Below are 26804 nucleotides of genomic sequence, written 5' to 3'. Positions count from 1 at the left end.
GGGTCCATCTTCATAAGAAATTTTTATTCCAATCTACCTTTTGCTTTATTTTCTACCATTTGGCAACTTATACCCTATGCTCTAGTCAAAAAGCTCTCATTTACAATCTCTTAAACAGGCTGTGTTTGTTCTCACATCCAGGATGTTCCTTCTGCCTGATCTGCCCCTGGTCTCCTCCCCACCTGGAAAACTCCTACTTACATTCAAAACCCAACTCCAAGACCTCCTCATTGTTGCTGTCCTCTTTAAATAACCCCAAGCAGAGTTATTTACTCCAAGTTCTGTTTTACAGTTATATTTTTGTGATTTATTTATTTAATAGTACATCCTTATTCAATTGTAATAAATTTGTTTATACATCTCTCACACTCTGTTTTGAGTTCCTCTACCTTTAGCTTTTTTCTTTTATCTCTGGCTCATAAACACAGTGCTTAACCCATATTAGGTGCTCAGAAAATATAGGCTGAGTGAATAAAAACACCTTTCAGCTCCACTATTTTGTGAACTTTCATTTAAAATGACTTCAGAATACCCCTTCCTTTCCTAACTTAATTTCTAGTGCTAATGAGTGTACGCTTAAAACACAGTCAGCAACCGATAGAATTAGTGTTCTCACTGCAGTCCATGTCTACAGCCAACCCGCTTATAACTTTATCTGGCACACAACTGCCAGACATGTTCTTAAAAAAAAAAAAAAAAAGATGTATCAACCCCTCAGTTATTGGAAAACTTCCAGAAGCTCTCAATTCCTTTGTACCGGGTTTAATCTTTTCTACCTGATTTTTCCAATACTCTCTGTCTTACCTAATCTATTCAGAACTGCCTCCCCCCACCAACCTTGGCCTTCATCTTTAATTGTTTTCATACCATTACCTGCATTTACCCATAGAACCTAGTTTCTAATGTTAGTTTCATCACTGGAGGTTAAAGAGGCATTTTTATCATGATAAAAAATTAAATAAATAGAAAGATGATAGGACTTTGTTCTATCAGTCTGGGAAAATTACTACCTGAAACAAAATAATTCTAGGAACTGGAGGGATCAGGCCAGCCAGCTTTGTTTACTTCAGACTCAAATCAATTCCTTGTCTTTACCTGAGCTCTGGTTACACTCTGGACTATAAATACAGTGAATGAGCAGGGCCACTATCTGAGACATGTCTGGGTCCTTTGTATAGCACCTGGGGGAGTGGTAAATCAATGTTTGTTGATTGATGACACAGTAGGTCTGGTTAAGCCTCGCCATCAGACGTCCAGATTTTTTAACAACCTTCTCAAAGTTTTCATTCCAAAGAGGAAACTAAAGAAAACCAGATGACAAGAATTTCAGATTGCAAAATGTTCTGGTTGTCGAATTTAAAATAGGGCTCTCCTCTGCCATGGAGAGGCTGGCTGGTGCCAATTTCAAATTTTGTTCTTTGGTGTCTGGATAAAGCCTGCTCTGCCAGTGAGCTGACAGGTCGAGAGCACTCCAGGTACCCCAGGCACATTAGAACATTCTACTTTCCATAGTGTTCCTGCATTACCTAGGGGAAGGACTATGTTCACAATGAAAAGCACTACGAGTAATCATCGATAGTGAGAGTTCCATTTTCTAGGTGCCCACGTTAAGAGTCTGGTAGAGTTAACACTCCCTCTAACATAAATTGTGTATTGAAATGAGAAAATTATCACCTAATATGGCCAAAGAGATTAAGGGAGTTGGCCCAGCTGACCACAGGAGACAACTTTCATTCAAAACCTAAACCACAAACATAATGATTGTGATCAAGGAGCCTTCCAGCACATAAGGGATTCAAAAAGCATATTAATCCACCTCCAGCAACACTGCCAATTTAGGATAATGATTAACTTCCTCTCCCACCTGATTCAACCTGGCATGCATACTACACCACTCTAAGTGCTAGCAGACTCTATGCTCATGGCTTCCATTAGGTAGCATGTAGTATCCATGAAAAGTTTCTTCAAAATGTAATTACTTTTGAGACCATAAACATTTCAAATAGGAAAAAGAGAAAAAGAAAGGAGCTGCAAGTAAAGAAAACTAGGAGAAAAAAATAAGAAAATACCTCAAAATATAAGCATGTTGATTCAAGCAGGAATTTAGAGGTGATTTAAACCATACTAGATGAGCATTTGTTCTGTCTCTGCTTTAAATAAAGTACTCTGTTCTATTGGTTAGGTGTTGTACTTGTTTACTATCTAATGTATGTTAAAAACTCTTGAAATAGAGATTTATTCATTGTGGAATTCTAAGCACCTAGCTGGATGAACCACACAAGCAAGGGGAGGTCCAGGGGCATGATGGACCCCGCAAAGGCTCTGTAATCCACTCTTACCTATGACTTTTTGAGGTTCAGTCTCCTCCTCTACGTAGAGTTCATAAAACTTAATGTAGATAAAACACTAGGGACACAAAAGGTACTCGAGATTGCTGATTTTTAACCAGCAAGTATTTATACTACTTTTCAAATATCTTCCTTTAGGAAAACAAATATCTTTCATTTGCAATGAGGTGGGTTTTTTTTTTTTTTTAATTCTATACTTCTAAAGAAGAATGTATTTAGTGAACAATTTATTTCTTTGCCTCCCTGTCTTACCTGATTGGCAATACTGGGGTGGGGCTGGTTTATCTCAAGCAGTTCTCTCCCTGTGATTGGCATTTCAGACCTTCCTAAAAGCATGTTTCCCTGCTCTTTCTTTCCACCCTATACCAATTCTACTTAAAATGCCTTGATCCTCTGTTAAAATGCAAAGAACCTTGGAAAAATAAGAAGCAAAATGTTTGTCATTGCCAACTCCGGTATGAATATATCAGAGGCTAAATTCTAAGTGATGAAGCCAAGGTTGGAACCTGTATCTGTCTGACTTCAGAAATCAGAAGTGTAGCTATACAAGGGGCTGAAGTGGGACTCAGATCAAGGCCTAGAGTGGAGAGAAGTTTCCTCATTAGAAGGGGAAAGTTGTTTCCCCTTTGTTTAAGGGCAGCATTTAATTATTTCATAATTAGCAAGAGAATGACTATGGTGTTTTTTATGAACAGGATATAAGATAGTGTTCAAATAAAATCCCCCAAAGTGACACAGAAACATAAGGCAATCCTTCTGAGCTACAACCCTCCCTAAGCCACATCGCACCATACCATTCTTCTCACACAGCCTGGAAAGTGCCAAGAGAGGGGACACTGAGAAGCATCCCACTAACATTAGAAGCAGATCTCATTTTAATGAAGTTCTATTTCAAGGACTAGTTTCTCCAAAAACGGATGACCTCTTTTCTCAAGAAACCTCTGTGAAATAATCAAGAAGCCAGGGATGGTGGTATTAATTGTTCGAACTACAGGGATTTATTTTGCAAAAAGAAGTGCCAATGAGAAAGTGAAGTGATCAACAATGACTTAACACAACGGCTTTAGAAGTAGATTTTTAAATCTACTTTTAGATTAATTAATTGTTAGAAAAATCTTACTAAGTTTGTTCATTTAGAGGAAATCTGTGCAAGCCTCTGAAACCAAGAGGTATTTTATCATAAGTGATAAGGTCACTAGACACTAACCCAAGAGCTCAGATGGCCACCATATAGTCACTCCTGACGATTACACTAACAAGTAACGATATGTCTTAGGAAACTAGTATGAAAGAAAAACACCTTATGATACAATTTTTTGCAGGTGACTCTTTGATCTCAAAGAAGTGTGTTAATTTCCCAAAGTTGGGGCTGGGTCTTACCTCTAGAAAATGCTCCTATAAACATTGCATTGAAAATCTTCTCTTTTATTCTTTATTGTGAACACTGCATATGTTATCAGAAGAGCAATAAAAAGTATTGACTATGAAATTATTTTTCTAGTAGTGGAATTGGGGTGAATACAACTTGCATTTTATTGTATTCCTGCAAAAAGAGGAAGTTCTTTTCCACAAAGACTCTCATCAATATTAACCCTGGAAAAAAATGTTTGTAGTTGTCTCATGGCTTAGTGGTGACAGACTCACTTTTTCACCTGCCTCTGTTATGGAAAACAGGGCCCACTTTGGGCTGATAATTTATGCTGTGGTAGGGGGAAAAAAAAAAGAAAGAAAAATACCCTCATTAACATTGTTCTTTAACTAGCTCAGCTAAACAGCAGCAATTAAAAAACAACTTTAGATTTCATACATTTCTTCCAGAAGGATGAAAAGCTGAGATATGTTAACCCTGAATTTATGGTTTGGGCAGGTACCAAGTTAGATTACTCTCTGTCAAAGCAGAAATCAACCTCTTAGAGGGAATAAGTGCTAATTAAGAAAAACAGAGTAAGCATATTATATTAAGTATATTTGTTTCTTTTCTCTGCACTTTGACTGTGCAAGCTCTAACCATGGTTTCTGGAGTGATCATCAATGCTCCCTAAGAACACCAAGGCAGTGTTCTGTCCAGCTGGTAGGAAGCAGAGACCAGTCAGAATGCTGATGCTCTCCACAAAGGAGGTGGGGAGCCAACACAATCAGGGAATATTATCTCTGCCTTAAGTGCTTGTTACAGAACAGTATCTTCTCATGACTTCTCTGTCCCTTCTTTGCCTTACATTGTTTCATATGTATACGGTTTACAAGTCTTTAATAAGAGAAAACTGCAAATGTCCAGGAAAAAGATAAAATTGCTTCAGCCTAGAAAGGTGTCTCTGGTCCAGGGGAAGAAGATGCAGAGTTAATCCCAGGGAAGAGTCAACTCTCGAAATAACTACATGAAACATAGATGCTTCCAAAATTTACCCAAGTTCTCACTGATCAGGCTACAAGTAATTTTAATTATTATTTCTTTTAAATTACAATAGATAAAAATGCCAGCAGTATGCTAAGAATATTTAACACTTGCTTATCTTTTTTTGTTATAGCCTTCCTCATCCCAGGCACCAGCCCACAATTGCAGTAACTGACATATAGATCTTAAGAGAGGACTTCCTTCTAATGTAATGGTGCATTGAATACGGAAGCGAAGAACTATGAAAGATTCCTATATATTTATACAGTGAATCAGCATCAAACTAAGGAGAAAGCTTCCCCAAGAATAAGTTAACAGCCATCAAAGAGTTGCTCCTATTACTGAATGCATGAAACAACTTTGAAGTTCTCAGTAGCCACTGCTTCTAAAGCAACCAATAGCTTTATAACTATTCGTTTACTTGTATTAGATGAGTTTCTATTAGAGTAACTCTATTAGAGTTTATGTAATGCAATTGCTCACAAATTTTAAACAATTCTGTGGAGTAGCATTTTCAGTATCTGTTTAAACGGAACACCTTCCTAAGATCAATATCAGCGTTTCCAGATTGTGTAAACCGAAATTACTGTAGAATATCTGGTAAGCTTGATAGGAAACCCCAGATGTCAGCAATTTGCTGTGTAAGATTTAAAGTGGCCCATGCCGGTAACCTTCATCAGGAGCAATATGGTGGGCTGAGCCACAGGGCACTCCCTATCCGTCACATTCACCCAGGATAATGTGAGTGAGGATCAAAGGGCAGTGAGACATGGACCTCCACGAGCAGAGTCCACCGGCAAGAAATGGCCTAAGTCAGCTCTTGTTACTGAAGAAAATAACCCTTTAAGAATCAGCTGGAATCCTATTTTAAGTTTTAGTGGGGGAAGGATGCTATTTAAACATTGATGAAATGCAATTCTTAACACCTCTTTGTTTTTCTGGGTTATACGTAGGATTTCAAATAGTGACAGATTTTACAAAGGAAATTTTTTTTCTACAGCATTTTTGTGGCATAGCAGATAGAAGTGAGGTCAATATTTCTTTGAAAAAATAAAGTTAAAAAGTTTATAGAGTAAGATTAAGTCATGATTCATTCTAAAAATATGTTGAGTCAAAGGAACATGAAAATTGAACAGATAGAAGAGGGCTGGACTTCCCTGATGCTCAGCTGTGACCTTTTCTCTGGTGTCCGAATATGGTTGTGTAACTACTTTAACCCCAGTGGATTTTCCGATACTAGAATCTTCAGACTTTGGTAGCTCCTACTTGCCCCCATACGAACACCTTCCCACACACACATTTATTTTTTAACCAGTTGTTCTCAGGGATGTTTTTCTTTATACAATTATTGCAGTTGTGTGTTAGACTATTGGCCCCCAATGCAGCATGCCTCCCTGTTTCCTCACCCTGAGCAATTCCCTTCCACGTTGACCTGGGCTTGTTCATGTGACTTGCTTTTGCCCAATGGCATAACAAGAGCTGATGCTTGGATAGTCCTTGTGCATTAGGGCTTGTCCTCATGGAAACCTGCCCCATTAGGAACCTGGCTAGCCTAACAGAGACATGTGGCCCAGCCCATAGCCAGCACCAGTGGCCAGACATGTGAAAGCAACCAGCTCCAGTCAGGTAGTCAGATGACGGCTGCCTCATGAATGACCTCAGGTGAAAGCAGCATAGATCCAACCAGCAGATCCCCGCCTGCCCTGCTGATTGACAAATTGTGAGGAGATAAAATGCCTCTTCTTGTAAACTACCAAGTTTTTATAGTAGTCCTTCACACAGGAACAAAGACAGCAATCTTCATTGTTAGATTTTCTCATTTTATACCATATTCCCCCTCAAATGAGTGTTCCTTCATCCAAGATTCTAGAAAAGAGAGAGCAACTGATGGAGCCTTAACATATTTCTTAAATGTGTGTATGTACATATATTTTCAAATGACTATACTAATAAAATCAATTTTATTTTATCAAAAAATTATTTTCTTCAGCTACTTTAAGAAGTGATGTAGAATTGGACTAAGCTTATAAACTTGGAGGCTCTAGAAATGTTTCACTCCTTGGATCCAAGTCCTAGTGTACTTTATGTCTGCATTAACCAATTAAGATTTCATTTTAAAACTCTGGCTAATGAGTCTTAGGACATTTTACCAGAGAAAAATAATACAGAAGCTGCCCACAGTTCCCCACTTTAATATACTGACATGATTGGGCAATGCTTAATTTGTAGGGGCTCTTTCAGTACTACCTTCCTCCAAATCATGTCAGTCTAGTACCCTATACATAGTCTTCTTGACTGATAGGGAATTTATAAAACACAGGAAACCATGGGCTTAATAGCTTGAAGCCTGAAAAGGGGAGACTGATACAACATAATGATGACTAGGATAATGATTCCTATAATTTTGTTTTAAATATGAATGGTAGAGGATTCTGGAGAAATGATGGTGGCTACAGAGAAGATTTTTATCTCTGAATGTCCCACCCCTCCCCTGAAGACACACACTGAAAACGAAAAGAAACAGAAAAACATCTAGGAAGCAAGACTGAAACCCCACGGACATCTACAATGTGCGTGTTCACATGAACTGCAATGTATGACCAGGTAGGATCAGTAGGAACAAGATGTACATATATGTGTCCCAAAGTACCTGGGAAGAGGTCATGGAAGGAAAGGTGATTTTTGTCTTTCAGGACAGCCAGATATTCCTATGATTCAAAACCTAAGATTCAAACACTCAGGAGAATAGCAGCAGGAACTGGGAGTAAACATCACAGGTTCCACTTTGCAGCTGAGTGCAAGAACTTTGAAATGTTCTGAGGGCACTGAAGAGTTCTGGGGTCTCTGAAACCTTCACAACTATTGAGCCAAAATACCCTTCCAGAACCAATCCCCATGCTCAACAGGGACAGGAAAGAGGAGGCCTGGATATGTGGTAATAGGACGGCAGAGGAGGAAGATTTTAGAAATTATAAGGTCATTTTAAAAACTACATCATCAAAACAATAGAAGATAGTGAGCCCTGGAGTTTCGAAGCTAGAAATTATATTCTGATCTATGCTCCCCTCCTAAAGTAGAAACTTACTTCATTCAAAAATGAGTGACAGAGAAGTATTCCATTCAAATCTCATAGAAAAATTAGTGAGAAAAAAAAAGAAAATTAAAGATGAGAAGAAAGTTCCAACAAATCCTGAAAGCATGACAGAAAGATAAGCCCACAGACAAATGAAATCTATTGCCCAATATTTCAAAAAAAGAAGAAAAAGTAAAACAAATTTTAAAAGGGATAGAGACTGGGTTTTTTAAAAAATATAAAAGAGAAGTAGAAAAACTCAGAAATGAAGCGATTAGAGAATAGGAAGATTTGAAAAGGTGAAAAAATTCAGTAAGTAATTTGTTTAAAAAAGAAAATGTCTTGAAAGAAGATTAGAAGGTTAAACTAGAAGGAACACAAGTTTGAATAAAATGGATAATGTCTCCTTGGAGAAATGGCTGATATCAAATCCAACACAAGAAATGAACAAGATGTTCCTGTTACATCTTGTCATACAAGAGAGCTGGAGAGACCGTCATAGACTACTGTGGGTGTGTCGAAAGGACTCGGAAGCCAACCTGAATAGGATCCATGGACCTGAGAGGGGACAATCTGTGCACCGATAATGATGGCAACTTTAGTGAAAACAACAACAAAGAAATAAAATATCTAATTGGTCATCTTTGGAAGCTACACTGAGCCAATCTTTCTCTTTCTCTATCTCTCTTTGAAAGTGAAACTGGTAAATAAAATGAAAGAAGCATTTATTCTGCTTTTTCTAATCAAACTGTATCTCAGGGCAACCAAATAGTTGGTGAAATAATACTCAAGATAGGAAATGAATAATAATAATGTAATTAGTGGAATATCACCATTTGGTATGCATAATAAATTAATGGGTCTAGGCATTGATCATTAATGGCTGCAACATCCCAGTAAGACTTAAGACTGTTTTGAGCTCAACTAACCTGTAGTTTCAATGGAAACAGAGGAGAAACAGAGTATTCATTCAGATACCTGTGATCCATTCCCCATCTTTCCTTATGTAACAATCAATTAGGACTATACTAATTTGTCAAGAATTCACCAATCTTTTATTTTCTAAGATTTGGTAACGTTACAAAATCAAGTCCTGTTGCAGAATTTAGCAATTTAAAAATCACTCATCCATGTTAGTTACTACAATAAAATATAATGAAAATTAGAAAACCTCTGGCTACAGGCTTACTCAAGGTGAACTAGCACTCAGACCACACCTGAATTGGAATTCGAATTCCAAAGTGGACCGTTAAACCACAGCTTATCTCCTCTTTTGAAAGCCTTTAAAAATGAACCTGTTGCCTGACCTTTGAGATTCTGCAAAGAGACCATATTTAGATCCTTTGTCTCTTTTAACTTCCCCAGCCCCCTTCTCTAGTTTCAGAAAAGTGATTCCAGGATGGGTACAATGAGTTCAAACAGTCTGGCTAAAAAGATAATTTAGTCTGCTCTGCAGCCAGGTTACTCAAAGAATAAATAAATTGGCTTCCATATTTGTTAGCTTCTTCATGGGCTTTGTTTAGAAGGGTCTCAGGTTAGGCAAGCAGCCTGTCGGCTGCCTGACATAACTCTATGGAAATCTCATGGCATATATATGAAATGTGTCTATGACACCTTTTATTCAATCTTAGATGCACAATTTTATTGTTTCTTTAGACCTGGAAAATATATTCAGCCAAAAAAGGAGGAAAGAGAAAATTCGTATACTGCCCCACACCCCTGACCCCCTAGGACCTTATTTTCCCCTTGTTTCATCAGAAAATGATGTATACCATAAGAAATATTTTTTTAATTATTAGATTAAATATTTAAGTGTACTAAATCTCTATATTTATTAAAGTTCCTCAAATATAGTTACCTTTCCATCACTCTCTAAAAAAAAGCAAAAGATACAGTTGTTGTTTTTCTTGACTCAACTTTTATGGATATTAATTATTATACTACATCAGAACCCAACATGATTTTAGGAGGCTTTTGAGACATACAGAGCTGTTTATTCCCACACTAAATGGCACTTCTTTCTCCTCTGCTTTCTGCTGATACTTTTTCTGCTGCAATTATATCCTACCGAGGCTGTTACATGTCACTGTTTGAGCTGAGGTTCTGAAGGTGAGACTGCATATTCTTCCTTCTACAGGATAATAAGAAAGGGTTTTATAATGACTGCCTTCAGAAGCCTCCTTTTCTACCTTTTCTACTCATTCCTGTTGGTCCCACTGACATCTTTCAAAGTCCAACGACCCCCATTCCTGGGCCAAAGTGCATGCTTTACTGGGCATGTTTCCCCTAACAAACTAGTAGCCATAGGTAATGCTGAGGCTGGCTTGTTTCAGCCCATCTTATCAGAGTCATAAACCCCACTGCCCTTCATGGACCCTAAATCTCTTACCTCACCTACAACCAATCAGAGGCTTGTACATAAGCTGATCAGGCACCTTGTAACCCTACCTTATAAAAGACCCCAATAACCAGCCCTCGGTGCTCACACAGGCACCTGTAGCCTGTGTGGCCCACTGTTGTCTATCACAGTGTACCCCAATAAATTCCTTTCTATTCCCTTACTTTATATCTGGCAAATTATTTTACCAACCCACATGTCACTGGCTTGCCAACCAGCCACTGTGTGTTCCACAAAAATTCCCACTTCATATCTATGGTGAGACTTCTAAAATGGATGAGTAAACTCTGATCTAGTGATATATAAATCAATTATTTGATTTATTTGACTTATATTCAAAGAAGCTCCCCCCAAAATAATGGCCTTTCTGCCTGTGGGATGCAGCCTAATCTACCACCTGGCTCTACCACCACCAACATCCAGATTTTGTCCATTTGTTACCTTGTACACTTGCAGGAACCGACTGAGTTTCTGTTGGTATAGTGTCCATCAACAGACAAATGGATAAAGAAAATATGGCACATATATACAATGGAATATTATTCAGCCATAAAAAAAACAAGGAAATCCTGCCATTAGTCAGAGAGAGAAAGACAAACACTGTATAATCTCACTTACATGTGGAATCTAAAAAAGCTGAATGTATAGAAACAGAATAGAATGGTGGTTGTCAGGGGTGGAGAGTGGAGGAAATGGGGAGTTGCTGGTCAAAAGGTACAACCTTCCAATTATAAGAAGAAGAAATTCTGAGAGCCTAATGTACAGCATGATGACTATAGTTAACACTCTACTCCATACTTGAAAGTCGTTAAGAGAGTAGATCTTACATGTTCTAATTACACACACAAAAAAGGTAATTAATTGTGCGAGGTAATAGATATTTAACTGACCTTCCTGTGGTAATAATTTTGCAATATATACATGTACCAAATTATAGTACAGTACACCTTAAACTTACACAGTGTTATATGTCAATTATATCTCAGGAAAGCTAGAAAGAAACAAAAAAGTCAAATGAAGCAGGGTGAGGCTGGTGGAGAAAAGCCACTGCCCTGAGCAGTACCGAGGTGGGCGGGGAGCCGCGGGCCTGTACCAGCACTGCTGGGTAGACTGTGATCGCATGTGTGGGGAGAAGAGGGGGAAGCACAGCTGTGATCCTTGTTGCAGATCCTAGGCAGCCTCAGGCAACTTTTCAAAATTAGATGCTGAAAACTAATAAATGAAATTGTAAGAATTATACAAATGCCTTTATTTACTGATGGTTCTCTTGGCAACTTTTCCATCTAAATGCTGCTCTCTGCAGTTCTCAGATCAGGAACATAGAAGAGAAGCTTTCCAAACTTTTCATTGTCAACCCCTACATCAAAGAAACATTGAAATTTTAGGACCCCTAGTAAATGAAGCATCTTTTAAACTTTTGTGCCAGGGGAAAATAAAAATAAGACACAGACTTTAAACATAGACTTTGTTTTACTTCAGTATGAGAGCTATTGAGCTATTTGGTGCCCCTATAAGGGGATAAGCAGATGATTACAGAAGCCTATATCTCTTCCCACAGTTTGTGGCTACAGGGTTGGTCCTAGAATTGCTCAATAACTTTGTAGTTTGATTTAAGGGGATACTAAAACACCTTCCTGTTCCAAAATATCTCTGCTTTGTGGATACTGGAGGTGCCATGCAATCTTGACTCAAGAGATTGTTTATTTGTTTAAAAGTTAAGTGAGTAGTCTCTGTTTAAGAAGTGAGTACAAATTTCATGATAGTAATTACCCCACTCCATAGCTCAGAGAAAAACTCTGAGGGAAAGGAAAACTACAGGGCAAAATTTCAAGGTTCTATCCCCTATACATGAGATATTGATGGGCTTGTAAACCTCACAGAGGAACCTAGGAATTTGGTACATAGATCAGCAAAAGATGGTGGAAAATAAGACTACTCCCAGCCAGGAGGTAAATTAAGTAGGTAAAGTTGGTCTTTTATATTCTTTTCCCTCCTGATATACCTCTCCTCTTTCCTGTTCAGAATCTGTTCTGTATCTTCCATAGGACTGCACACACACACACACGCACACAAGTATATGTAGCTTACATATATGCACACATGCATGTATGTACACGTACATTTTATTTTGTCTATATTTGGCAGGCTTTAAAAATACTTGCATTTTAATAGAAAATATTTAATGTCTGAGAAGCCTTTCTGACAAAGGAAGTTATTCCTGATACTGGTGGTTGACAGTTTCACAGAGAAAATTTGGGGAGTACAGAGATACATTTGATCTTTCCCCACTCCATCTGCTACACCCTTGGGGAAAACTCATCAACACATGGGCTCAATTCCTCGGCTAAGTCAAAAACAAGTTTACCAACAACAGAATTTCACAAAGAATTCCCTACCTCATGTTAGACATTCAATATGTATTTATCTAAGAGAGGGAATCATCTGAAATTATAGTGAATGGCATTTAAGTCAACATAGATATTTAAATGTAAGGTCAAGTTAAATCATCATTTGAAATTACATATGGAGTTTTACTTTCTAAAGAATATTTTGGAAAGTTCAACCCCTATTTTAGCTTAATTTTTCAGAGATGATATTTGGTCCAAATTATATCTTCAATTATTACTCTTTTATTGCAAGCAAAGAAGGATTTATATTCTCTTTTCATGAAATATGATTGTTTGACCAAGAAAAGAGTAAATATTTTACGTGTTTGAAAACTCCAACAGTCAGGCTACTGATAACATTAATTAGTTTCAATAAATCTGAATGTTTCCTACATCTACTCTTTGTACCTGAAGAGTTGTAAATTTAGCTCCTGGAAAATGGGCAATCCTGACCTTTACATATGCCGCTCACAGAGCCTACCACCAGAGGGCAATAAAGAAGTGAAGTCTTGAAGCCGTATAGTGAAAATTGTGTGAGTTTAAACAAAAGCAACATTTCACAGTATGCTTTTCTGACCAATGCTATATATAATAACTTAATGGATTATATGTACATGGATTCTGAAGTCAGCAGTACACTTCACTGGTCAATTTTCTAAGACAAGGGGAATGTAATTTGAGTGCAGAAAAACAGTATGCTTACATCTTAAAATTCCACCCCTCCAGAATCTATTCAGTCTTGAAAACTGGTAAGAATAATAGCTTTCTGTGACTCAATGACCAGTTAACATTATCAAGGGTAGAATTTATCTTCCTAAGATGCTCAAATGCACAGGAAAAATGCATATCTAGGAGGATGGATAAACTCTAAGTGACATGTGAAAGTAAATAATTCTTCAAATGGAAAAAGTGTAAGATCCCGAAGGAACAGTGTTCTCTGTACCAGTGCGGATATATACATAAAGAGTCTCTAAGAAACATAAAAATCACTTTCAGGGAGTAATTTTAGATAGAAGGGAATTAACATGAGTAAGGGAGAAAGGACAGCTGGTTTTTAAAATATTTTTCATGACTTTTTTTTTTGTTTGTTTATTTGTTTTATTTATTTGGTGTTTGGAATGTAAGGAAACAGTGGCTTTCAGATCAGCAACTCAATGGAACAAAGGGACTGAGGACTATACTGAAGCCCAGCCAATGTTTGACTGTCTTGTAATACTAGCCAAATCTTAAGACATCAGTCTTAACTTATATATTTAAAAAAGTAGAGAGAGAATACTGTTTTCTTTAGAGGGAAAATATAGATTCTGGATCAAATCAATAATGTCAGCAAACCTCATCAATATAAAATAATGTGACTCATCATTTAGAACATACCTCTAGAAGAGAGACACTGGGTGATAATTTCCCCAGACTTTACATTCGATGCAAGCATTTTAGATAACCAGCATCTCTAGTAAAATACAGTGTTAGGGATTCTTTCTTGGGTAGTTTCCAACATGACAGCGGACAGGAATTCCTCTTTCGTTCTCAAATACATATGGGGAAATGGAGGCAGGTGTAAGTTAGAGGAACTATCTAAAGAGAGCATGGTAATTAATACCTTGTTTATTAAAAATAGAAATTTCTATTTAAATAGTGTTTCCATTGAACAACACAATAGCAGTTCTTGAAACCAAGGGTAAAAAATATTTAAAAATTTTTACATTTGGCCATGATTGACTATAAATTGTGTTCCTTTGCATATAATTTCAACTCTGAGTTGCAGTTCCGTGGGATCAATAACTGTGCCTTTTTGACCTGTGTATTTCTTACAAATATGAATACAATATACTTAGTAGTTCAATAATATATCACCGACTAAAAGAATATATACAAGAGGTACAAGATAATTCTAAATTACACTAAATCAGAATAATTTTTACATTGAATAATTTTTACAAATAATAATGCAAAATTATTGATATATTGTAGGACATGTATTATTATAAATGCAGGAATCTTGAAAGAAATTTCAGGATTCCAAGTTATTTTTGGCAGTAATTATAGGAAAAAGGTATCCTCATTACCCATGTTTCCTTTATAAATTCCGTAATTTATAATGCAATCGAGTCATGCTAATTTTAAGGTTTAAATTTCAGTTACATCTTTTAATGAGGAAACTTGTTAGGATTTTCCTACCTATTGCTCTTTTCTTCCTTCACATGACCCTTAATTAACAGAAACTCCTGGAAAGGGAAATTTTGTGGGAGCAGGGTGAGGAGAGTGAGGCCAAGACCAGGGGACCCTGAATCACAGTGACACAGAAGAGTACAGATGCAGGACCAGTTAGGGGTGTGACTATATTGGTCTGATATAAAGCCTAATTTTTTAGACTCCGAAGCATCACTCTAAAAGATTCACTTTCCCACTCAATGGGCATTTATTTACACTGAGTCTTATCAATTCCAAGTTAAACAGAAGTAAAATTTAATGCTCGTTCTACATGCTTGGACCCTATGGAAGGCAAAAGCCAGTATCAATAAACTGGGAGTTACACATGTTCATAATAGTGGAGAAAAGGCACTAAAAATCTTCCTTGCAGCCTGTTAAGATTTGAGAAACTGACTTGGCCCCCTCCCTTGCTGGGAGAGGGATAGCAACTCAGCAAGCTGGGTCCCACTCAGTCATGACACAGATCAGATCCTTGCGGCCCCATCCTTAATGGGCTTATCAGGATGGACATACACCCACACATTTACCTGGGGACTGATCTGACAATGAAAATGTGACCCACCAATCCTTTTAAACTATATTGCTAAGATCAGTCACGGAAACACACAATTCAAACATATCATTTGCCAAAATTCAATCAACTATTTTAATTAAGTGGTCTAATTCTGCTTAGGTTACAAATAGCAGTGGCAAAGGGAGAAATTCTTATCATAAAATGGCAATAGTTTGGTGGGCTTAGACTCCCAAAGGCCCCTTGAACCTAAGGACTCATACAAATGCCATGATGCACTGTTACGGGTTGAATTGTGTCCCCCAAAAGATATATTGAAATCTAACCCCTAGTACCTTAGAATGTGACCATATTTGGAAATAATGGTCACTGCTGATATAATTAGTTAAACTGAGATTAATAGGATGGACCTTTAATCCAGTATGACTGGCATTTTTATAAGAAGAGAAAACACAGACAAGGATACACAGAGACAACTCCCTGTGGCAACAGAGGAAAGACCCGAGTGATGCAGCAGCAAAACGAGGAATGCCAGCACCAAGGACTGCCAGCCCTCACCAGAAGCTGGTTAAGACAAAGAGGGATCCTCCCCTTGAGGCTTCAGAAAGAACAGGGCCCTCTCAACACCTTGAGTTTGGATTTCTGCCCTGTAGAGCTGTGATAGAATAAATTTCTGTTCTTTAAGCAATCCAGTTTGTGGTATTTTGTTACGCAGCCTTAAAGCATGCTTCTTCCCTCGGCTGGCCGAATTTGATTCCTGAGATGGCAACTGTATTTTGACCCCGTATGCTGAATATTCCTGAATCATCAGCAGATACAAAGATAAATGCACAGCTGAGACTAAAGCCCAGTTCTTCTTATTCCCAGAAAATAAACAGTTTTAAAAATTAATTCCTACTTATCTAATCAGTAGCTGTGCATGGTTTAAAGAGACATTTTTAATACAAAGTTTATGAACAATTTAACAACAACAAAAAACAGCAATCCTTTACCTTATTCATCTCAACTCCCAGTCTTTCTGACCACAAAGATACTTTTAGAAAAATTAATTTCTTCTGTTATTTGAAATCACATATTTACATCGTGAATCATTATTTCATATTTCATTTTAAACATTACCCACTGGTCTGTAATAAGATTTGTATTTAGCTGTTTTATCAGTTTTTTCTCACTCTCCTTTCCTCCCAAAACAAAAATTACTATTAAATCAATATTGTCTGCTTTATTTTGATCATGCAAATATTTTTCATTGCTGAATCACACAGCAAAATATAATTACATTTTTATACAAACTTTGGTTACGCCTAGACTTGATAATTGCCTCATTTTTGTTATCAGCTTGCTTAGCTTTCTGTGTATCTATAATTAAATTATTCTCAGATTCTCTAACTATGGAGATCTCAATCTCTCTAACTGTAAAACTCCTTTCAGTAGGATCAAACAGAACAGGAAGCCAAGTTTTGTGAAATATTTGATACATTTGGAAAAGTCTCAACTCCACCTTTATACACAATTGTTTGTTTGGCTTAGATATGCAACTTTAGATTGAAAAATATTTTTCTTCAGAACTTTGAAGTAATTGTTTTGGTTTCCAGTACTGCTACTGAGAAGTCCTACATCATTTTCATATTAATTCTTTCACACTGTCCTCTTCCCCCTCCCCTGACAGTCAACAATCTTTTGGGATCTTCTGTTGACCCTCAAAGTTCTGACACTCCATAATAATGAACAAAGGTTTGAAGTTTTTAACTCATCCTACTTAGCTCACACTGGAGTCTTTATATCTGGAAGTCCATTCACTTCACTTCTGCAATATTGTCTAACATTATTTCTTTGGTGATTTCTCCCTAGTCTTTTTCCTCTGTTTTCCTTTTCTGGAATGCATACCAGTTAGATGTCGTACCTCTGAGACTGGTGCTCTAACTTACTATTTTTCTCCTATTTCCACCTCTGTTTTGTAGTAGTTCTATTTTCTGGGAGATTTCCTGTGTCTTCTAAGCCTCGTAATCATCTTTTGTTTATCATGTCATGACTTTTTTAATGGTGTTTTTCTTTAGCTTTGCAACACACAAGTATTAGACACATAGATATAGTTTGTTACAAAGTTTTTCAGACAATATTAATTTAGTATTTTTAATTTTTGTCTGCACTGTTTTGTCTATTTTTCTTTTGTTTTCCCTTTTACTGTTTGTTGTTTGCTTATTTGTTGTTTGGTCTGCATCTATTAGATTAAGCGATTTCTGCAAATGTCTTTTAAACTTAATCATCTATTAATTTGAAGAATAAGGTATTAAAAAGTTGACCTGTGAACATGAATGGCATTTCTACTGCTGACAAGTGGCTGCAGTCATGACTAGGCGGGGCCAGGGACATTCCACTGTGTTATCCCAGCTCAGTGAGCCTTTCTCCTTGGATATTGAATTTCCCCATGGATGAATTGTCCATTTACCAGCATAAAGAACACTAACTTGGCAACTTACATCTAGGGGAATAAACAGTGAGTTCATTATACTGACTTTAACTCAAAGTCTCTGTTTTTAATAAATTATGTCACTCCCCTTTCAGCCCTGCATAGGATCCCAGAATCCAGAGACTCTCTGATTGAGCCTCTCAATAGAAACCTCCATGCCTCTGCTACAATAGAAGGGGAGTCACTTGTTTGCTTGGGATTGGGAAATTTGGGAGTGGGTTTATCTACACCTTAAACAGAGTTTTAAGTAGTCTTCTCAGTTTTCAGGTCCACTGTGCATGTCTGTTTTAAAGTATTTCCAATTCCTGAGCTTTACCAAAGTTTTAGGGACAAATCAGCTAAATCCTTGTTCATGTCTCCCTTGAAGGACCTTTGCAAGATGGAGGAAAATTTACATTTAAATCACATCAATCCATCCACTGTTCGTCTTCTAAAATTTTGTTGACATTTATCACCTATTATAATCTCCTCTCCAGTAAACTTTGTCCCTGAGTTTCTGCCATTCATAATACTTAATGTTATTTCCTCATAGTTATTAACCTAAGGAATTACCCACCCACTGAGTTCCAGGACATATATACCTAACAATAGTGGAGATTGCTTTCCATCAGTATTTTGTTCCTTTACCATGAGTCTGTTCCAAGAATCCTGAAAGGCATCACTTTCTATGTGGGGTTTGAAAATATGTTTTAACAAAATATTTTCAAGATACATTTAAAAATTAAGACAATGGATTCTGATTATGGCTCCAAGTATATTCAAAAAATTATTTAATCACTCATTGCCCTAGTTTCCTTTTCAAATTGGGATTAATAATGGTATTTAATTAACATGGTTACAGTGAGAACTAAAGGAGTTAAAACAGTTAAAAGCTCTCAGGAGAGTGGCACAGGTTCACACAGCATTTCAGTGAGCTATTGCTCTTCCTGAGCTGTTCACAGACTTCAAACTTCCCTCGACTTATTGCACATAGTTATTTAGATCTTTGTCTAATTCCCCTGCTTTTAAAAAGAGTGTTTGGGACCAATCAAGAATTAATCTGTTGTGCTTTCATTTTAATTCATCTCAAAGTGTTTCAAATACCTTTTATGAGGTTTTACTTGACTTATGAATTATTTAGGAATATATTATTTAATTTCCACATATTTGTGAGTTTCACAAATCTCTTTCTGTTAACAATTTCTTATTTCATTCTGTTGTCATCTGAGAGCATACTTCATATTGTTTATATCTTTTTAAATCTATTGAAGTCTATTTTATGGCCTAACATACAGGCTATGCTTGTGCACTTGAAAAGAATGCATATTCTGATGCTCTTGTGTGGAATGTTCTATAGTTGTCTGTTAGGTCTAGTTGGTTGATTATGTTGTTCAAATTTCGTACCTTCTTGCTGATTTTCTGCCTGATCTGGCATTGAAAGAAGGGTATTAAAGTATCCAACTATTATTGTAGAACTGTCTATTTCTCCTTTCCCTTCTGTCCAACTTTGTTTCATTGTATTTTGAAGTTCTGTTGTTAGGTACATATACATTTATAATTATTATATATTCATGATGAAATAACCATCTTATCATTATAAAATATCTTTATTTGTCTCTAGTAAAAATTTTGGTTTTAAAATACATTTTTTTCTAACATTTGCTTAGCCACTACAGTTTTGTTGTCATTTTGTTTTGTTGTCACTGTTATGGCACATATATTTCAATTCTTTTACACTCCACCTATACATGTTTTTGACTATAAAGTGTGTCACTTGTAGAAAGTATGTTTGGAACATGTTTCTTATTTTTTATCCATTCTGTAGATTTTTGCCTTTAGTTGGAATGTTTAACCTTTTTATATCAAATATAATTAATATTTAATTGTATAATTTTATATTAAATGTAATTCATGTAGAATTTATGTCCAACATTTATTATTTGTTTTCTGTGTATCATATTTTTTTCTAATTCCTCTTCCTCTATTACTGACTTGTATGGGTTTTTTTATTGTTGCTGTTAAATAGATATTTTCTAGTGTACAATTTCAATCTCCTTATCTTTTACTATATTTTTGAGTTATATTTTTAATGCTTGCTCTAAGGATTACAAATAATATCTTAACTTAAAATTACCTAGTTTTGATTAATATTAACTTAATTTAAATAATATAAAAAACTTTGCTTATATGTAGCTCCATTACATTGTGCTCCTTTGTGCTGTTATTGATATAAAAATTACATCTTTATATATTATATGCCCATAAATGTAGATTTATAATTGTTACTTTATATAGTTGTCTTTTAAATCAGACTGGAAAAAAGTGTCATAAAATTTATACTTTTTTTATATTTACTTCTGTAGTTCCCTTTATTGGGTTCTTTATTTCTTCTATGGATTCAAGTTACTTTCTAGTGTCCTTTTATTATCATCTGAAGAACTCTCTTTAGTAGTTCTTGTAGCACAAATCTGTTAGGAAAAAAATCTCAAGTTCTTTATAAATTGAAAGTTTTACAAATTTGCATGTCACTCTTCTGCCATGGCCAATGTGATCTCTGCATCATTCCAATTTTAGTAGATGTGCTGCCAAGTGAGTACTCTCATATGGTACAAAATTTAACATAACAGATTATGAAATTATAGACATATGCTTATCTGTTTAGGGACTGTTTCAAGAGCATATTTGGGCCATGCTAATATTGATGTCGCAAATTCAGTGTTACAACGTTGTAGCAAGATAACATAGATGAACCTCAAAACATAACATTTTTTTCCTAATAAATAAGGTTAAGGTTAATTATCAATTGTCACATTTATTCCAGTTTTTTTAGTTCACTTTTAACTTAGCATAAGTGAAATGAAATGATGGTAAGCTTTGCATTAATTTCTGACCCAAAACACAACTTCAGAAGATTAAAACTCATTAGCAGAATTTTGTGTTTCCTGTGAAAAGTAAATCTGTCCCATCCCCTGAAAAATTCATAAATATTCTACAAATTATATGTTCATGAAATTATTCTAGCATTATAAATAGTTTCAGTGCATATATAGTCACCCCTATTCTTCCCAATTAAAGTGGTTAGGTGATTTTGTGGGGCAGGGGGGTCCCTTATTGTATTTAGGTATGTTCTGGCCTCCTCTCCTGAACTCATTTCCTAGTAACAAAGAAGTAAGACACATATGCTGTTGCTGACTCCTGGGGAAGTTTAGGCTCCGGCATGCTGGAACAGACAGCTTTTATGTGGAATCTTATGTGGAACTGGTGAGCTTCTTAACATCTCAAAGAGACATTTAATAAGCCTGAAGACTCTGGTGAAAGGATGCATTTTATTGGCATCATTTTAATTTTACCATATGTCTAGATAACTCATGCTCTTGGTGCAGAATTCAAAAGTAACAGTGGTGAATGAAAAGTAATTCTCTTACACACTTTTCCTACAGCCACCCATTTCACCCTCCTAGGGACAATCATTGTCACCAGCTTCTTAGACATTTTTCAGGGGCAGTTTAGGCATATATGAACATTTGCCATATAGAGGATAATTCCTCTTATTAGGGTAGAATTGTGTGTGGGTTTTTTTTTTTTTTTTCTGAATTGTAGTCTGCAATAAACTGAAGTCTCTTGCTATGAAGAGAGTTAAAAAAAGAGAAGCCTGGTTCAGTGTGATCTTTATTGTCTCTTTATTCTGTCCTACCCAGATGTCATCTTTGCATCTTATCTAAAAGTGAGATTCATTGGTTTTGACTGTGCTAATCTGCTCATTCAGAGAAAAGTGTGGTGTGCCTGTGGGTTCTAACCTACATAGATCTACACATTCATAGTGAAATCACGACTGGGTCTCTCTATGCTTTGGGTACAACAGTCATGCAGCTAATGGCCTTTTAAAATCATTTCAGGGATTCCCTTCACCTCTCTCCTTAATTGAATTTCTTATTTTCTGTGTCCCATATTTTCCTTGGTTTTTGTTTGCTATCTCATATTTGTAGAATTTATAGTACAGTTGCTTTGTGAAAAAGTGTGTGGGACACATATTTTTTGAGATTGTGCACTTCTCTAAGTCTCTAGTTTATCCTTTACTTAATAGTTTGAGCAAATATAGAATTCTGTTAATCTCATTTTTCGTCAGGATATTGAACATATGAATGCATCAATCTACTTTTCAGCACTGCTGTTGAGTATTCTGAAGCAATTCTGACTCAAAAATATACATACTTGTCTTTTTAAAAAAAAAATTCTTTTGCAAGCAATGAGAATAATATATTTGTTCCTAAGGATTGTTCCTAACTTCACCATGATATGCTTAAATTAATCCATTATCTTGGGTGCTTAGTGAGTCCTTTCCATTAAGAAATGTGTCTTTTGTCTTGGGAAATCCACCTCCATGATTCTTCCTTCTACTTTTTCTCTGGTCTGGTCCTTTTAGAACTCCTCTTCCTCACATCTCTTGAATGGGCTTTCTGATTTTCTCTCCTCTTTTCCATCTGTCATTTTGTTCAATTTCTTATAGATTTTCCAAATTTATCCTCCAGACTTTCTTTTTTTTTTTTTTCTGTTTCTTCTCTAGTGTATTTGTAACGCTTTTAGGAAGAAGTTTAAGGGTTGAAATAGGGACGCCTAGAAGCATTAGCACATAGGGCAAATGGCTGGGACCTGCAATGCATCCCAATAAATAAATGGTTGTGGAATAAATAAGTAGATAAATAAATAATAAAGCCTAGATTCTAGTCTCAACTTAAATTTGTTTCCTCTCTTCACATTGGAATGGGAGTGCCCTCTAGATCTCAGTTTCTAACTAGCAATTTCAGACTACATATTCTCTCTGCAACTGACAGTACTAACCATTATTTGATTATAGCAATGTAATTCACATATATGTATGCATAGAAATATATATGTACACATATATACGTATTTTAACTGAAAATTTTAAATTAGCTCATATGTAGAATTTACTATACATGATTTAGAATTTATAATACATTAAAAATGATTTAGGATATGGGAAAAATTGATCTCTTTAGTACATGAAATCCACTAAAAATTTATCTCAGTTTATTATATTTTTGCTAGACCTACCTATTTACCTTTAGCAGGTAAACCAGAAAAAGGAGCAGTATTGTCATTGGTAAACTAAATCCTTTGAATACACTTCAAAATGATTTCATATATCATGTATTATACAGAGATCCAGCCATCCACATTGGTTCATTAAAATGTAAAACAGTTTCGTACAATGCTACTCATTAAGCAGGGGTCGCACAAAGAATTTTCTTGTGACATGGAACAGTGCAAAAGGTTTATGTATCTTGATCCTGATTAAGGAAAGCTATCAAGCTTAGTCTTACAGTGGTTTCATATTTTTTTGAAAAGGTTAGAAGTAATTCGAGACATCTATACCTTTAAATCAGTCGAGCAACAGCCAGATCTTTAAAACTTCTGATTCCATTTGCCAATCCACTCATTTTTTTTAAGCATGCGTTTCATTCCTCTTTAAATAAAAGCAGCCTTGTCTGCACTGATTTCATCATCACCATTGAAAATGTTTATCTGCCGAATGAAAAAGAATACAAATTAGAAACACTGATACATCTTTCGACATTATTCATTTAGAAGCTAGTTCTCAAGTTGTCATTACATTTACTGCACAAAAATTAGAAATGATTTGTTTGGAGACCGACAGCTATTTCTAGACGCAAGATGTTTGGACAACTGTAGATAAAGTTTCATTATCGGACTGAACCAAATATGCTATAATTATGTATAAATCAGGATTACTTTTGCTCCATGAACTTAAGTTATTAAGGTACTCAGGCCAACCATCCAGGGTACCATCATTCTTCAAAATTATACAAGTGTATTTCCCAGCCAAAAATGTAAAAAGCACTGTTTGAAAATCAAGGTCAAGGATTGTTGGACAATGGTTATGTTTGTATCGCCTGATTGTTTCCATCTTTTTTCTGTTCCCTGAAACCCAGACAAGGCTTATACTTCCACAAAGCCTATGTTTCCCCATTTATTAGTACTCATCACACTTGAAATTATTAGTTATATATATATTATATAGTTATATTATATCTATTTTCTCCAATAAACAACGGGTCCACTAAGCCAGGGACCTCTGCTGTCTTATTTTCTTCTATATATCTAACACTACCATATTAGGTACCAATGAATATTTATTGAATGAATTAATTAATTAATCATAAATGAACAAAGGAAAGGAAACCTAACCTATCAGTCTGATGACTGAATTCGAGAAAGGAAGTTGGAAAGTTTGAATTGACCCAGTATTTTCCACAATTTGTATACAGTGATAGTTTGTTTAAAATTTGGTATGCAAAATGTTATATTCATAGAGTTAACAAACAGTTAAAAAGGAATGATGGCAGAGGGAACTGAAGATGTAGATTTCAAGTTACTTGAGTCCTAGAGAAAGTGAGAACTAAAAAAATTTATATTTCTACTTAAGTATTTAAGTAACAGAATTTAAGTATTCATCAGTATATTGAATTATTATGATTTCAAGGCTAATCATAATTCATTCAAATGATATTTGGGATGCAGACCTCTCAGAATATTTACCATGTTAATCAAATGAAGAATTACACTGAAATTTGAGTTTACTTTTCCAGTATATCAAAACTTTGTACTTAGGTAAAAATAAGATTGACATTTTGGAGAACTGTTTTCTCAGTATAGAAAATTTTTGCTAATTTTGTGTTTTGTGTTCTTCTTAAAGTAATTTTCTAATGTTTTATTTTTATATACTAAGATATTTTGTTTATAAAAAATATTTAATGTTTCCCTGCAGTCATGACAAACATGACTAGAATGTTACATGACAGTACTTTAGATATAATCTAGAAATTGTCCTTGTGTGCAACAGCAGGGACCAATGATTCACTGAAATTGCTCAGCATTGGGCATAGACCTGCTTATAGAACTAATAGTTTATATGAGACATTTTTCTCCAAACTTTGAAGTCAGAATATAAACTCTACTCAGTATGTCCGTGTTTACATTAAAAATGAATTTCTTACTTGAGGGAAAAGCTTTAATTAAGTGTATTTAAAAGTTTGGAAATCAGCAGGACATCTTTGTGAACAATTTAAATGTTTCTCTCCCTACTTGGTTTGAAATAAAACAGGAAACAGGAAAAAAGAAAACAACCCAGGAGGGAGGTCCTATTTCTGCCTTTCAACAAAACTATTAATTTAACTGCACCTGACCCCAGGCACTCAGCTTCCCTCCCCTGAAATGGAAGAAATGTCCACTTCCTACCAAAGACTGTGGCTTTTCCTGCTCGAGATCCCGTCCCATTTCGCCACTCAGTATCCCACTTTGGCAACTAGCTCTTTTTGTCTAGCATCATCAATTTCTCCTGTCATGCCTGATTACTCCCCAAAATACATAAGTATATCCTAACAGCTCTCATTTTATTTAATGTAGTGCATATATTAGTGAACTCTCATTCTGCCAAAAAAGTTTCCTTAATTTAAAATATCTGTCCATAAACTGTCCATGAGTCTTCTAACAATCACTGCACGATACATGAACACTGCTTCATACCTTCTTAGGTGAAGGATTCTTTGAGTAACCAAGGTAAGGACCTCCATTACTTTCCTCATGCCTCACTGTTAATTTCCTTTACTTTACCAATCACAATCTGAACTTATTGTAATTATTTTTTTATTCAGCTTTAATCAAGAAATTGAGCATTCTTTTCTTTTCTTATAAAGTTTCTTTTGCCTCTGTCTCAGTGGGTCAACTGGATACCTTTTGATGCTCTAAGATTTTTTTCAATTGAAGTAATTATTTATTTCTTAATTTGTTAGTTTAATCTTTCTCCTCAGTGTAGCATGTAGGCTCTTTGAGGCAGACCCTTTAACTCTCTTGTTCATCACTGTATGTCGAGCTCCTAACAGTGGTCAGAACATAGTAGTTACTTAACATGTATTTATAGAATGAATGAAGGACCTAAACCAGGTCCTTTAGAAAAATTAAGATGTCAGCCCTAAGTAACAGTACAAAGGAAGCAAAATGTCTTATTGTCACTGGCATTTCTCTATCCTTCCTCTCCTTTCTTCCAAATATCTTGTACCCTTTTTGCCTTTTCACTGTAAATTTCTACCCAGTATTTTGCCCTTTAGACAGACTTCATTCTCCAAATTATTTCAATAATTACCCAATTCAAGTAGTTCACATAAATTTAGAGCAAAAACAGTTATTATTCAATTCCTATTAAGGCAAAAATCAAGATTTGCATTTTCTTCCCTGCCTACTTTTCCAAGTATATCTTAAATTATTCAAAAGAGTAATCATTTTGTAGTTGTGGTTGGCAGGAAATCAGACTCTGTCTGATTCTCCAAACATCTTCACTGGTTCCCAGGGAGATCTGTGTAATTGTTCTCCCAACAAATTTACCACTTCTTCCACTATTATGTAATATTGGTTTTGAGCATAGACACTAAATTTTCTAAAACTACTCTCCAAACTTTCTTCTTCTCCTGCTTTCCTCATCTCCATTCATGGGACCATCTCTACCATAAATAACCATCATCATATGCCTTTATTGCTCAAGGCACAAAAGGGCTATACGTGACAAATGTTCAAGAAAGGAATGATGCTGTATGAGGATGCTGGCTACTTCCTTCTCTCCAAATGCCATCTCTTTCAAAGTTTAAAGTCAGTTTGGGAGAATATCAAATCTATGCAACTTTCTTTTGAACTATGAGGAGAAAACATTAATTTATATGAACTAAAGCCTGTGATTAAAGCATGAAATTCTTCCCAGTCGTGACTATGAGAAAGGTTTGAAATGAATTAGTCTCCATACCACATTAATGCAGTCATCCCAAGGGCCAATAGCGAGGAATGCTTCAATGGCTCAAGCGCACCCATAAATGGTTACCCAAACTGCATGTAGGTTTAGAACTGGCTTCTGTTTTGAGTGAAGATCCAGAGGTTCTGAAATTCAATAGGACATCATTATAAGTCAAATTTGGCAAATGCTTTAATATCTAATACAAACTACA

The 26804-nt window shown here is 35.7% G+C and overlaps 1 long non-coding RNA gene across 5 annotated transcripts in view; it reads right to left on the bottom strand.

Annotated features, from left to right (window-relative positions):
- Positions 1-26804, bottom strand: part of LOC116660499 — a 344375-nt gene that overhangs the window by 144335 nt on the left and 173236 nt on the right. For 4 of the 5 annotated variants that reach the window (XR_004316049.1, XR_004316051.1, XR_004316052.1 and 1 more), the window contains 2 exons: positions 26606-26736; positions 22897-23316 (listed from right to left, as the gene is read on the bottom strand). This is a non-coding gene — a long non-coding RNA (uncharacterized LOC116660499). Of the gene's footprint in view, positions 1-22896; positions 23317-26605; positions 26737-26804 lie in introns of those variants that run through there. The other variant, XR_004316050.1, reaches the window with a different exon arrangement.

Source organism: Camelus ferus, chromosome 29 (assembly GCF_009834535.1).
Source record: "Camelus ferus isolate YT-003-E chromosome 29, BCGSAC_Cfer_1.0, whole genome shotgun sequence".
NCBI lineage: Eukaryota > Metazoa > Chordata > Mammalia > Artiodactyla > Camelidae > Camelus > Camelus ferus.
Note: the sequence above shows the minus strand (reverse complement) of the source record. Positions and strands in the feature narration are given on the sequence as shown.